At 41.1% G+C, this 14277-nt stretch overlaps 1 long non-coding RNA gene across 1 annotated transcript; it reads right to left on the bottom strand.

The window, feature by feature from the left end:
• Positions 1-1059: 1059 nt before the first annotated feature.
• Positions 1060-14277, bottom strand: LOC108702851. Its single transcript, XR_001933381.2, has 3 exons — positions 13678-14277; positions 3250-3343; positions 1060-1584 (listed from the first exon to the last, which is right to left on the bottom strand). It is a non-coding gene; the product is annotated as an uncharacterized LOC108702851 (long non-coding RNA).

Here is a 14277-nt window from a genome sequence, read left to right as displayed (position 1 = left end):
GGTTTCCTTTGTAGGCACATGAGCATATTTCTTAAAAATAATCTCTGGGTTGGAGCGTGCTTTCCCCGGCTCATGACTACAGGAGGTACTGAATGTATGCACAGGGGCCTTTTGAAACCCCATCATAATTCTACGTGATTTTTATTCTTTTTAACCCACCTATATATAGGGGCCAGTTATTCTTTTTCTCTGTGTCCATCTATGTCTGCTCTATTCCATAAACTGAAATGAGTTTCTCCCCTGCCTCTCAACTTCTCTGTGTTTGGTGTCTCTTTTCTCTTCCCAAGAACCCTTTTAACTTTGTCACTGAATCTCTCATTGTACTAACATGGGACAATGTTGCCCATCAACTTGGCCACTCTTGACTTGTTAGCATTCTATTGGCTTTATCAGTCAATATCAAATGGGGCAAATATTGATTGGGGATGCTGGGAAATTCCTTAGAGGAATGACAACACCAGACTAAAGAGATGAGCCATGGTGGCTTGTTAAGGCAAAGATCTTCTCACTTTCACCAACCTCTCCAAACAATCGGTTCTACCTGTCTCTGCCAAGGCATAGATTTCCACTTTCTTATTGGAATTTCCATCTCTTCTTTGTTTAACCACTTTTTTATCCAATGCTGAACTCCAAACTCTTCTATCTCTTCCTCCCCAAATATCATCTGCTACTTTGCACCTTACCTCTGCCCGCTCAACACCTGTTCTAGAGTCCTGCATCAGGTCGGGTACCCGTGGGTACCCGCTAGTTACCCGTGGGTCGGGCCGTGGATCTTCTCAATAGTGATTTTTACGCCTTTTCTCTGATCACGCCTACTTCCTATGATTTCACTTGTGGTTTACAATGACAGCACTTCCTGTTTTACTCCTTTTTTTCTGATCATGCCTACTTCTGATGATGTCACTTCCGGTTTACAATGACAGCACTTCCTGATTCTTGAGGGTCATCAGGTCGCGGGTCCGGGTTGCTGATAAGGTACTTGCGGGTAGGGTAGCGGGTCCAAGTGGGTTAGAATCCGGTTTGCGGGTCCAGGTTGCGGGTTGCAGGTTGAGGGTACGGGTTGGGTATGGGTTCCAAAAAATGGACCCACGCAGGACTCTAACCGGTTTTATCCTGACCAATTTCTTAACTACCTCATCTCTTCCTTATTGATCCAGTACTTTTCTCTTCTCTCTGGATAATGAATGTCCTTGTGCAGATTCTTTTTTTGGTTTCTGTTGGCCAGATATTGGTAGCTTGGGGCAAAACCCTATGTACCTATTAGATATCCTGTACAGGAGTGTGCGGGAGGATAAGGTTTACAGCTTCTTGTATTTTCCGCCTCGTCATCTACTGTTATCACAATAACAGTAAAACAATAAATTGAACATTTATCTTTATGGAATTATTTTTATTGTTTTATGGCTGTTAAGCAGACCTTGCTCTAAATTCAGTTTTATCTTGGTACAACGATTCCCTGCCCCATTCAGATTTAGGTTAGTGCTTGAGGCATGAAATGCAGGTGCAGGTGAATTTTCATTACTGAAGGAGGATGGGATCTTGGTGAAACCATTTAATTTCTTTCTTCCTTGTGCTTGTGATGTGCTGCCAAGACACAAAGCCAGGACAGAATTAAGACTTTTCCCATTCTCTATTCTGGGAGCCTGCACAAGTATCCCTCCCCTCTCCCCGCCTGTGTTCTGCTTGCTTCCTGCACACGGGTGGGGTCCATGGGTGGACAATTAAATAGCAAGAGGTTGTACTTTGGATGAATGTCAGGAACAGTCTCTACTAATAAGGATTTGCTGGGGCTGGCCTGTAATATTCCAGCACTTGGAGGTTGGCACACTTAAAGCTCAGGAGATCCAACTCATTACAAAGTGGCTGTTTGTGCAGCATTTTGATCAGACCCCTACCTGATAGGAAACTTACAGAGCTATGAGCCCATCTGCCAGGCAGAAGATAGTCTGGTATCACCCTAGACCCAGTCTGGGCCAATAGAAAAACAGACTCTGATGTCAGAGGTTAAGCTCATTGGCTGGTTCAGTCTGCCCATTCTCTTCCTGTCTTGGAAGTTCACATTTAATTAAAGGGGAACTGGTCCTAGAATGCAAGTTAAAATGTAATCTACACGTTTATATTACACAGGGGCATTTATCCATGGAGATTCTTTCTTTTGTATTAGAGCAGGTTGAAAAATAAAGAGGGGTAGAGAATAGAGATCGAAGAAAGAAGTTTACTGGATTAATAAATTACAAATGACAAAGGGATTGAACAAGGATTATAATCTGTATTGTATTTGTATAATGAAATTGTTTTGCCCATGGTTGGGTTGGGGCTAGGGATACACCTATATATAAATCAATTGCCGTTGTAACATGATGCTGTGTTTTAGTGAATTGATCATGTGACAGAGGTGTTCTGACTTTAAAAGGTTGTGAGTGTTATGTAAGGGCTTGATAAAAGGAGAGGAGTATCCCAAAACGTTGTCTGTTAACTGGATACACTTTTCCATTGGTGCTGCATTTTTTTGGCTTTATTAGATAGCTATAGTTATTGTATATGAAGGACTATAATGATGTCAAAGGAGGGTAAAAACCATACAAAGGCCAGTGTTAATAGCACATTCGTTATGGAAGGGATTTTATATATACAGTATAATTCTGTCATAAGAGAAACAGCAGGATCAATGTTAATTTATCTGACTGTAAATTTATCTTATTCACAGCACTGCTGCCTGGTGAGACTTGTGGCTGAAGTTAGGAGAGCCATGGGCAGGGCAGAAGGAAATAGTTTATTTTAGGTACTTTGGTTTTTGAGGATTCTGATACATCCAATTCCACATTCTACAGCACCCAAAGGGGGGATATAACATACAGTATAACACAGAGGTCTGGCGCAGATCCCACTAAGACTCAACTTCTGGCTCCTCTAAAACATAAATGGCATGTATTATCGCTTGGTTTCTCAGCCAGGATTTGATTTATTGACTAATGCAGCACTGTCTATCTTTGTCCACGTTATGGGATGTTTATCCAAGGAAAAAGAGCTACCCATACTGCTAGTTATATAAGACAAAGTTCAGAAATGTGCTAATACTTTTTTTCTACGTCCCCTTGTATCCATATCCCACACCTGGACCCACAGCATTCATTTTTACCCACTTTGACCTGCTACCCAATCTGACCACATTCAGGATTCTACTGTTAAACCTGATAGTATATGTTTTTAACATGAGTTTCTTGAGATAAAGACTTATTAACGGCTTACCGATATCTTTTAAGTATGGTCAATCTACCAGACTGCTCAGGCTCCTTTTTTGAAAGGTTGTGGCAGCATCAAGTAATCTGCTCTTGTATTACTTCTGTTGTAAAAAAAGAATAAATTTGAGCAATTTCCTACTTTTTATATCATGGTTATCTCCATGCTGGAGATAAGCTGTGTAATAATTGATTACCGTACTGTACGAAGGAAAAAGCAACATGTTATTTGTTTCTTATTAATACACACTAAACGGGAGATTTGCAAAGCATGGGGGGAATGGCTGTCAGAACATGGGCTGTTGGATACATACAGTGTATTTATAATTTATATAATTTGGGGTAAGTATGAGCCGTGAGAAGATCAGAAGAGGAGAAATAACAGAGCTTGGATAAAAGCTGTTAGTAAACTTGCAGTATAGAAGAATTTGAAAGTTCAAATAAAAACACAGAGTCAATGCCAAGAAAACAACACAAAGCCAAGTATGTGGAACACAGAAGATACATTGTGACATTATTAAAGCAAGGGCTAGCCAGAACTGAAATGAATCTGTGTGGGGAGAAAACAAGAGAATTTTATGAGTAGTGTACTGCCTGCACTCGACTCCCGTGTTTGGAGCACCTGCACAATAACATTGGGAATTGCCTGCAACAGGCACCAAGCAGAGTCATTGCTAGAGAGTTACTGTACTGTGCAGGGCATTGTTTAAAACCTCGCTACCCACATTGGGTGTAAACTCCTCTAAATAGACTTATGGAAATAGACTTATGGAAAATGCACTGTGCACCCCCAATGCTGCCTAGTGTAACCCCCAACATTGACTTTATATTGTTTCTTATGGAAAGTGCACTGTGCAGGACTGCGCTGAAATCTCCACTCCCACATTGGGCGTATCCCTCCAATATTACTCTTTATATAGGAAATTATGGAAAATGCACTGTGCAGGGCTGTGCTGAAATCACTGCCACCCACATTAGATGTAAAACTCCCCACCAACAGTCCCCTTTAAATAGGTGCTTATTGCAATAGTGCTGTGCAGGGCTGTGCTGAAATCTCTGCAACCCAACATACCCATTTATATAGTCACACTTGTGGAAATATTATTTGCAGGGCCCCACCAGGCAGTGAGACATGGCTGTGGTACATGTGCCCCCCCCCATAAACCTATTCCCAAGACAGATGCTGTTAGCTGTGTCTAAGTGCAGGAAACTAGCTCCACTCTGGGACCCCTCCGCCCCTCCTTGCCCTTCCACAGCAGAGTAGGAAAGTTCCAAGCTTGCACATTCCCTACATTCCTTCTGTGTGCTGAGAAATGCTTAAGCAGAGCAGGTCTGTCTCAGTGCTGTGTGAATGGGGCGTCCCACTCCCACAGGGCTCCCTCTGCTACACAGAGCCCAGCTAGACGCTGCTTTGCCTGGTGCCTCCAATGGAATGTACTAATTGCCACCCGAACAAAAGCTGCCTCTATTCCTTAAAAACACATGGCTTTATGCAGACAGTCCGGATGCCTGAGAAACTCCAGCTACCCTCTGTGCCTTTGGTGTAGGGTACCCCACCAGATGCAGTCACTGGGCTGCAGGGGAGACCTTTACTTACTTCTGTTCAGATATTATTTTCTAAAAAAAAAAAAAGTATTTGTTGGTTTCTACACTTCCTAAAGAATAGACGCTGCTTCTTGGCCTTTGTTTTTATTGTGTTATATTATAAAATGTGTAAGTGGCATGAAAGGCATACTAGGGCTACACTGTTTAGCATTGTTGGGAGAATTTGGAAAAAGTCAAAGCAAAATACTAATTTGTATGGTTGTCATTTGGATTCCACAGTTTCCCTCCACAGCCCAAAAATACAGGGAGACAAAACTGGATTTGGAAAATACAATAGCTATACACTCCAATAAACATGTACTGCAAGTGTGCCCCTTCCTTTTTCCAAAAATGGCTGCACCCAAGGCAGGGACTTCTGCTGTCTACTTCTAGTTCCAGCCCTGGAACCCTACTACAACTCAACCGACTAGTTGTCCTTCTGTCTGGAGAGAGGTGAAGATGCTTAGAAGGATGGATTTAAAAAAAGCTTCAGCAGGGGACATTATTAGGTTGGTCCTAAACCTCTGAAGTCACTCCAAGCAACCACAGAAAATGGATCCATGCAGTTTCTAGAGCTCAGAATAACTGCCCATAATCACACACCACAGCATTGCAGCTTCCTCTATCTAACCAACCCTCTAACCAATGTTATGATGATGACGTTGGCCAAAGAGGCTGAGACCTTTAGTTCAGCTAAAGCTTTAGAACGCCAGGCATATTGCAGACCAGATAAAAAGAAGGAATGACTTACTGACATTGGTTTGAGGGTGTGGATAAAGTGGATAAGTGAAAAAAATGGAATATCTTTGTATGATTAACTAATAATGTCATAAAAAAGTAATGAGGGAGATAACATCACTGGCATTTCATATTAGGCTTGTTAAGTCATAAATCCCCACACTTTTATTTTAGACAGCGGAATGTCTGTCACATTTCAGGATGTGACGTAGCCTGAGCGATGTGAAATATTCCAAGAAGAAGGATCACTGGGGCTTAGGTCATTCTTTGTCACCTGGAGCCACTCCCAAGGCTTCCATAGAAAAGGGGAACAGCCCGTCACAGACTCTCTGGCTTCCCCGACTCCCTAGAGAAGCCTTCTCATCATGCAAATGAGTAATGGAAGGTCACCACTAATTGCTGTAGTGGCTGCAATGAAAGCAGGTTTAGTGATGACTAATTTTGTTATACCCTAGATCCCTGCTGTCCTTTATGGTAACACTTTCCCTGGAACAGCTTGGAACAGTCACTTGTGAGTGAAGGAAATGAGTGTTCCGATCACATCTATTAAATACAAATGAATATACATGATTAAGATCATATGTGAAATTATGGGGGTTACTTATTTCAGACTTATTGTATATATAAATGCTTCCTTGACAGGATTTGCTTGGGCACTTGCCAGTGCATAACGTTATGATGTGGATGGACAACTCAGCATTGTATGCACTTGTTTCACAGCCCAGCTTTCCAGTATTTTCCTAGTCTAAAGCTGGCCATAGACGCAAAGATACAGTAATACGAAATGAAGATTCATACGATTTTAGAATTGTGTCGGCTATCTGAGGATATCAGAGGGTGACTGTCACTACTATTTATCGGGCATCCGAGCATGACTTTTGTACAATTGCTGTCTGTTAATTAATGGACATACCATTGTCTCATTTGCTATTTTTCTTACTTATTTTAAGCTGAATGGTTAATGGTAGATCTTTGGACTATTTTCTTCGCACAAAAAATGCAATCTGCATGTCTACGGTCAGCTTTTTCTGTATATGTTGACATGGGGATGCATTCTAAGTAACAAAAAGACCAATGACCAATGAGAGAATGTATTAGATGTAAGATCAAAAATAGGCATGAGCGAGGCTGCTGGAGGAACATAAAGGTTTGGCTCGTGTGCCCCACAGGTGGTCGGTGGAGGAAGGTTTTTACCGCCAGGCCCCATAGAACAGATTTTGCTGAACTTACAAGGCCCCTATATTGGTAGTTGCACTGGGGACTTGGAAAGCAGAAGTCCCCTCTGCCAATGAGCATTCTAATGTAGTAGTCTGCATCCACTGGCATTCCCTAACGTGCATGTCTGATTGAAATTTAACTGTCTCCCGCTGCCCATCCCTGCTGACCCCTTTCATCTCTAGATTTCATTCAAAGGACCCTCTGTACAATGTGTCAGACCAAGAAAAATCCTGCCATATTTTTTTTCCTGCTTAAAGGAGAACTTAAACCTAACTAAAGAAGTAGCTAGAAATGTTGTACATTATGTTTTGTGCTTCTGTACCAGCCCAAGGCAACCACATCCCTTACGCAGTAAAGATCTGTGTCTTCTTTTCTGCTGATTCACTGCACATGCTCTGTGCTGCTGTCACTTACTCAGCTTAGGGACCAACTCACAATATACAGTACACATAGAATAGAAATGTCACAATATAAGGCTGATTAGTAATTAATACAGATAATTACTAAATGGCAGCACAAAAACCAGTGCAATTAGCATCAGAATTTAATAATCAGCCCTGTAGCATCAGCTTATATTACAGGCCAACCTCGTTTTCTGCTTGATAATTTGTGACGACCCCTAAGCTTAGCTTCTCAACAGCTGCTCAGAACCCACTGAGCATGTGAGTGTCACAGACACTTTCCAAGATGGTGACCTCCTGTGACAAGTCCTGGATCATTGCTGCTATTGACAAGCTAAAACTTTAGGCTGGTGTAATAAGTTCAGTATATAAAATACCTGTATGTTATTTTAGCCATATTCATTTTTAGAGTTTAGTTTTCCTTTAACTCATCTTTGAATGGTAAGCCAAGAGCCAAGACTGTTACAGCAACATAGTGCCAAACATATCCTGACCCCTCACTAGTTCTCTCAGACCTTTAAAGGGATCTAGCTCCAAGAAATGATTAGCCTCTTAATGATGGGTAATATTCCACCCTGTACACGAGCCCCCTGGGGTTTAAGTTATGAAGAATATTATTTATTATCGACCCACTGTAATGTTTCCTAGACTTATTGCAGCAAACTGTGGAGGCTGTGAAGCACAAGCTCATCAGCTAACGATGCAGAATGAGAAAAACGCCCAGGCCAAAGGCTTTGGGAAAGTCTTTGCCAATGGAATTGAATGTGCAAAGACTACGGGAACATGCAGCAGTGACAGCAGTAACAATTCCCAAAATGCAATGCAGCTTCTCGTAAAAATTTGTCCACAAGTAATTTTTCAATCTTTCAGGACTTCAACTTCGACTGCTTTCATGGCTTCGGGACTTTGGCTCTTTGGGAATTTGACTCTTCAGCTCTTTGGGATTTCATCAGAAAAGGCATGGCTTTGGTGCTGTCAAGGGGGGCCCTATTATTTTGAAAAGGGCAGCACAGCCGGGCCCACCTTTAGGCCCTGGCCCGGTGCAAGAGTACCGCCTGTGCCCCCCTGATGGCCTGGCCATATTGTCCTTCTGCCTCTATCTTGCATTACTGTACCTGATATCCCCCAACTATATCATTACTATACCTGCTATCCCCCACTTATATCTACGACTACTGCTCTCTAGTGCCACACTTTGTGATGTTCCCTGGTCAGTGGTCAGTTTGATCACAAACACCTTTGATCAACAAAGGCCTTAGAGATCAGTTATGGTGGTGTATGGAGCTCTGATCAAGGGGGTGGCATGTGGAGGGTTATGAGCTAGCACCAGGACAAGTAGTAGTGCCAATATTAATTGGCCTGAGTCTGGACTCTAATGTCTAAAGTCTCTTGAATCATATCAAGTAGCACTTAAATTTCAAAGCTATAAATAGACCATGGCATGAGTTTTTAAGGAAGGAAAGTCGTACTTCCTTATATTAAAATAAATCTAAATCTTCCTTTCCTTTACGCTGAGAGGCAGATAGGATATGTAGACATGTCTCAGCCTTTGTTCTATAAATAGCGGATTGAAAGGTAATTTCTTTCTGTAAACTTAACCAGGAGCGGCCGGGAACTCTGAGATTCCATATGGGTGGATATGCCCTTTGCTCTTTGCTGGGGTTATTTTTGTTTCTAATTATAAATGCAACTGTTTTCTAAATATTCCAGCCCATAGGGACAAGTAAATGTCACTTTCCTCAGTATCAGTATTTTCTATCTAGATAAATATATTTTAGTTTCTTATGGCCTGCCTCAATGTTGCCCTATTCCAGGCTAAGCAAGAGTACTATATCACACTTATAAATAATAACAAATCCAACCTTCGATGCCTGCTTTCCATATTCAACTCATTTCATCCTTCACCAAACAAAATTTTAACATGTCTGCATACCCCCAGGACTTTGCTGACTTCTTTAAAAGCTAAGTAGAATATATCCACAAACAATTTTCCAACCCTTCAGGTACTAATAATTTCAACCTTCCTAAATCTCCTCTTTCTCTATTCAACTCTTTTGATTTTCTAAGTGAGTCTGAAGATGCTCAGCTTCTCTTATCCTCTCCAATTACAACATCATCTGTTCATACCATGCCCTTACCATTACTAAAACAGCGTGCCACTACCCTTACTCTAGCACTTACTTATTCAATTCCTTTCTAGCTTCTGATACTTTCCCTTCTTTATTCAGACAGGCCTTTGTCAAACCCATTCTTTAAGGGGTTGTTCACATTAAAACACTTTTTTCAGTTCAGTTAATGTTTCAGATAATGTTTTCCAATTATTTCTAATATTGAAGTGTAACATTTAATTTTTCACCTTCTAGAGCAGCTCTGGGAGGGAGGGTCACCGACTCTTCAAAGGAGACATTTTGTGTAAAAAATAAGAACATACCAGTGAAATATACTCATTTAGATATAGAAAAATTATACTTAAAAAAGCAGTGTTTCAGGCTGATTTACTGAATATTTCTGCAAAAACCCTTATAATCCCTCCCTTCTCTTCTACTTCCTGCTCCCTGAATTCTCTGGCTGTGCACGGGAGCCGTTGGCATTCTGCATACTGCACTGTAGGACAGGAACCAATCAGCAGCTAGCAGGACCTAATAGGGAACTGAAGCCTGTCTTTGCTTGTGTGACTGCAGAGCTGTGATTGGCTGTCACCCTCCTACTGTGCCTGATTTGAAACAGGGACATGGACCACTGAACATCTATATCTTTTTAAAGATAATATTACTTATTAGCACATTGTAAAAGCAACACCATATAGTACTCATAATTGCCTACAAAGTTAGGTTTTTTTTCATTTATTCTATGTCTCCTTTAACTATTCTAAATTGATACATTTAGTTGATACATTTGTTATCTTTGGCCCCACTGGGCAGAATCCTTGAGTTTCATTAAAGTCAATACAATAGTTGCTAATATTCCAAAAACACTGCTGATAAATGTATCAACTAATTATAGCAAATAAATGTAGTAAATTGTAACAGTTCAGATGCTCCTGTATCACTGAGCTGCCAGACTGAGACACTGGAGACATGGACATTACATTTTAAATTAAAATTTTGGGAAAACAATAAGAAGTATAAAATGGAAAGCAATTGAAAAAAGTTGTTATTTATGGTGAACAAAAATATTGTGTATCACTCCAAAATCTTGTGTATGCACCAGAATGGGGGACCTAATGCCCATACACATTGCCCTACACAATAATAGAGCATTAGGAGAGAGGGGGAATGTGAAGAATGAAGTGACATCTAGGAATTGCTGAATGTAAAGTGAAAGTTATTGACTGTCCAACCTCTATGCCTCAGGCATAGAGGCAGGGCAGGTAATATATGATTTGCAGTCAGATATTTAAACACCTTTATAACAGGTATGGATGTTTGATGAAAAAAAGAATTTGGGTTCCATGTTTAATTTGCAAATGACTTTTATTATACAGATTTTTATGTGTAGGTGACAGGTCTGCTTTAATACTACTGCCAAAATCCCTCCACATTATTGCCAATATGCCCCTTTAATAGCAAAAACACTAATCCTTGCCCTTATCTTATCCCGTTTAGACTATTGCAATCGCCTACTAACTGGTCTTCCAGACTCCTACCTCTCTCCCCTGCAATCTTAAATTCTGCTGAAATTTGTCGGCGAAATATCTGCTGCATCAAAAGAAAATTGGCACGCGGAAAAATGATTCGGACACCCATTGACTTTAATTAATTTCGACCAAATAGCCCCGTGTATAAAAATTGTTGCTCTCATCAAAATTGACACGCGTCGAAATTATTTTGACGCCCATTGACTTCAATGCGTTTTCTCAAATTTTTCACCGTTTCGCAAATTTCGCTGTAACATTGCGAAACGGCACAGATTCGTCCATCACTAGCTGTATGTTATCCACCCACATAGACTGTAAGCTCTACAGGCCAGGGACCTTCCTACTGTGTCTCATACCACATGGCATTTTTGGTATGATATTTATAATTTTCATATAGATCATACTTTGTACTTTGCACATGGTAAGATTGTGCAGCGCTGTGTATCCTTGTAGCACTTTTTAAATAAAGTTATACATACAAGCTTACACACACTCATACTCACACATATATCTTGTAGATTAAAATTGAACCAGCACCTGTAAACGGATATTGGAGTGCGGGTACCTACTGGACACACATATATATATATATATATATATATATATATATATATATATATATATATATATATATATATATATATATATATATATATATATATATATATACAGTGTCAGCCAAAAGATCAGGGGCCCACTCTCAGTACTATACTAATTCCTCTCCTCGCACAAGCTCTAGTCTGCTAGTCTCTTTTCTTTTCATGCTATAATCTATTATTCAATCTATTTAGTCTCTTTGTTCTAATAGAAATAGGTAATGGCCATGAAATATGCCAAATGCTTTAAAACAGGAGGGCCCACTGACACCTGGGCCCACCGAGAGTTATCACAATCCCTGTGGTCCAGTCCAACACTGTATATATAGAAATATAGATATATATAGATGCTTATTTCACTCAAAAAAGACTAAAAAAAGAAAAATCCACTGACTGTTGACATTTCATGAGACTCTGAATAATTCAAATGCCAAATCTAGTTTATTTCTTGTGTTGCCAGCACTGGCACTGAAGTCAATAGTATGCGTGTGTATTTAGCCTCTGGGAAGCCAGCTCACGGAACCAGCCACCTGCTTCTATGGAAACTTCCATCAACAAGTGGTGATTTCAATGTTTAATTGATGAATGAGCCTCTGACAGGTTACTATTATCTGCTGCGTTACCTGGGACACACAGACTGCTGGATTCATGGAGGTGCCACAAAGGATCCACATTACAAGCAACTCAAACATGGAGATTCACCATTAAACTAATCATGCTCAGTAGGCAGTGCCAGCTCAATTAGCTCAATTAGTTACTAGGCTCCATGGCAAAGACATTTTAGGGCCCCCCTAAGCATTGTGAGTAAGGTATTTTTTCCTAAACATATACTGAAACTGGATATAAGTCAGCGTCCCATTGGGTCCACTATAGCTCTTAGGCCCCATGCAGCTGGGCATTGTTATTGTGGCTAGGAATGCAAACATGTACAGGACATATATTGTCATTAGATATGAGGTTTTGTATGATTTTGGGACACGAGTGTCTAAGGAACGATTAGACAGACATCCATGTAGTGTGGATACTGGTCATTCCATAGATTGGGTAGGTTGAAAAATTTTGGCTGGCTTGGTTCAACCAAATAATAATATCTGTTGAGGTATAATCAGTATGTTGACAATGTACTTTATAATAATATCTCTATGCAGGCCCCCCAATCAGAGAGGTACAAGAGGTATTGTTAGGCCTTGTGACAGAGAGGAATCCTGATAATGTTCATTGACCACCAAAGGGGTATGGCTGGTGTTGGAGACAGGGGGGTTTGGGTGGATCTTGGGTGGAGTTTCTTTCTTGTTGGCAGGGCCCACCACCCTCAGGGCCTACGTGACTGGTTGATTAGTATGGTCATTGAGAGTAAGTGAGAGTAATTTGTGTCTGCTTGTCACCTAGGAAGTACAAGCAAAGAGCGGGAGTAAAAGTTGGTTTAGTGTCTGTCACCAGTGACGGAACTACTGCTGGTGCGGGGAGTGCGAAAGCACCAGGACCCCCACCCCTTGGGGCCTGCCAGTGGTTCACATGTGTGCCAATTTGCAGCGTAGATTGCTTTTTCAAGTGGGGGGGCTGGCTGCACGGCCTGCACCCTGGCACCATGGGGGGTAGTTACGTTAATGTCTGTCACACAGGCAGTAGTAGTAGGGAGAGATGGTTTGTATGAGGCATTGGCAATGTTAGCATTGAGCTTGCTTTCACTTGTCTTTCAGCCATTTAAACTAGCAGTATAATTGGTGTAAACTGGTGTAACAGTTTGTGTAATAGGCATTTAGCACCCTATTAAGAAGGAATAAAAAGCATACAAAAATATTGACATTGATAGTAAATTGGTTGTGTCATTCTCAAGACATTACATTGTGAGGATAAAGGATATGATACCTTTGGCCAGACTGGTAGTAAAAAGCAGCCCTGGCAAAAAAGCAACTCACATACAGTATGGTTCCCATTCGGCTTCAGCTCCCATTTGACTTTTTGCCTTTGACTCCCATTTGGTTTTTCAGCTTTGGCTCCTATTCAGAGGCTCCACTTCCCTGGCCCACTTAACCCTAAACTGACCAGCCCACCAGGCATTTGCCTGAACAGCCAGATGGCCAGTCCGGGCCTGGGTGACATATGCAAACTTCTGTCTTCTGCAGATCTATTACCCCACGACAACAAATCTGCAGTTGGTATTTAGCGGTATTTAGTCACTTAAAAGCAAACATCTGGTTGGTTGCTATAGGAGTCTAGATCTGGTGTGTTATTACATGATCCCCATAGAGCCCAGATCTTACCGGCAGTGGAGATGACTTTCTGTTTCCTGTTGTCCTCCTCCGTAGTAATGCCAGGAAGTGAGTGCTGGAAGGAACATCCCTTTCTCTAATCTGCAGACAGATAGCGTATATAATAAAGGCTAATTAATATGATGATAAGATACAGTAGTGTAGCCAACAGAAAAGGCAGGACTTTACTGGGAAATGATACACACAGCTGCAGCACTGCTAAGGAGAGGACATGAAGACCTCACTGATGATTTGTTAATACTACTGAGATCAATGTTTATCCAGCTAAGATCTTTCTCCTTGGCATCTCTTCTACCGTAAGCCAGGTCATATGAGGATAAAAGGGGAAATAACCGTACAAAGAACATGGCCTGTATGATATCCGAATTCTTGGTGGACATTTACCTAACTGCATGCTGTACTCAAGGCCAAAGGGTGGCTAACCAATCCAAGAATAGCTACTGTTTCCCATTGCAGTATTTACGGTGAGTTCCCTGGGTATTTGGGGAAGGTACTTTCTGTGCAGGTGGGAGAGGGATGTAGATATACAGTCACTTCTTACCAGTGCAGTAGCTACAGAGGGTTCCCTGGGTATCTGGGGAAGGTAATTTC

Source organism: Xenopus laevis, chromosome 9_10S (assembly GCF_017654675.1).
Source record: "Xenopus laevis strain J_2021 chromosome 9_10S, Xenopus_laevis_v10.1, whole genome shotgun sequence".
Lineage (NCBI taxonomy): Eukaryota > Metazoa > Chordata > Amphibia > Anura > Pipidae > Xenopus > Xenopus laevis.
This window is presented reverse-complemented; position numbering and strand designations above follow the sequence as displayed.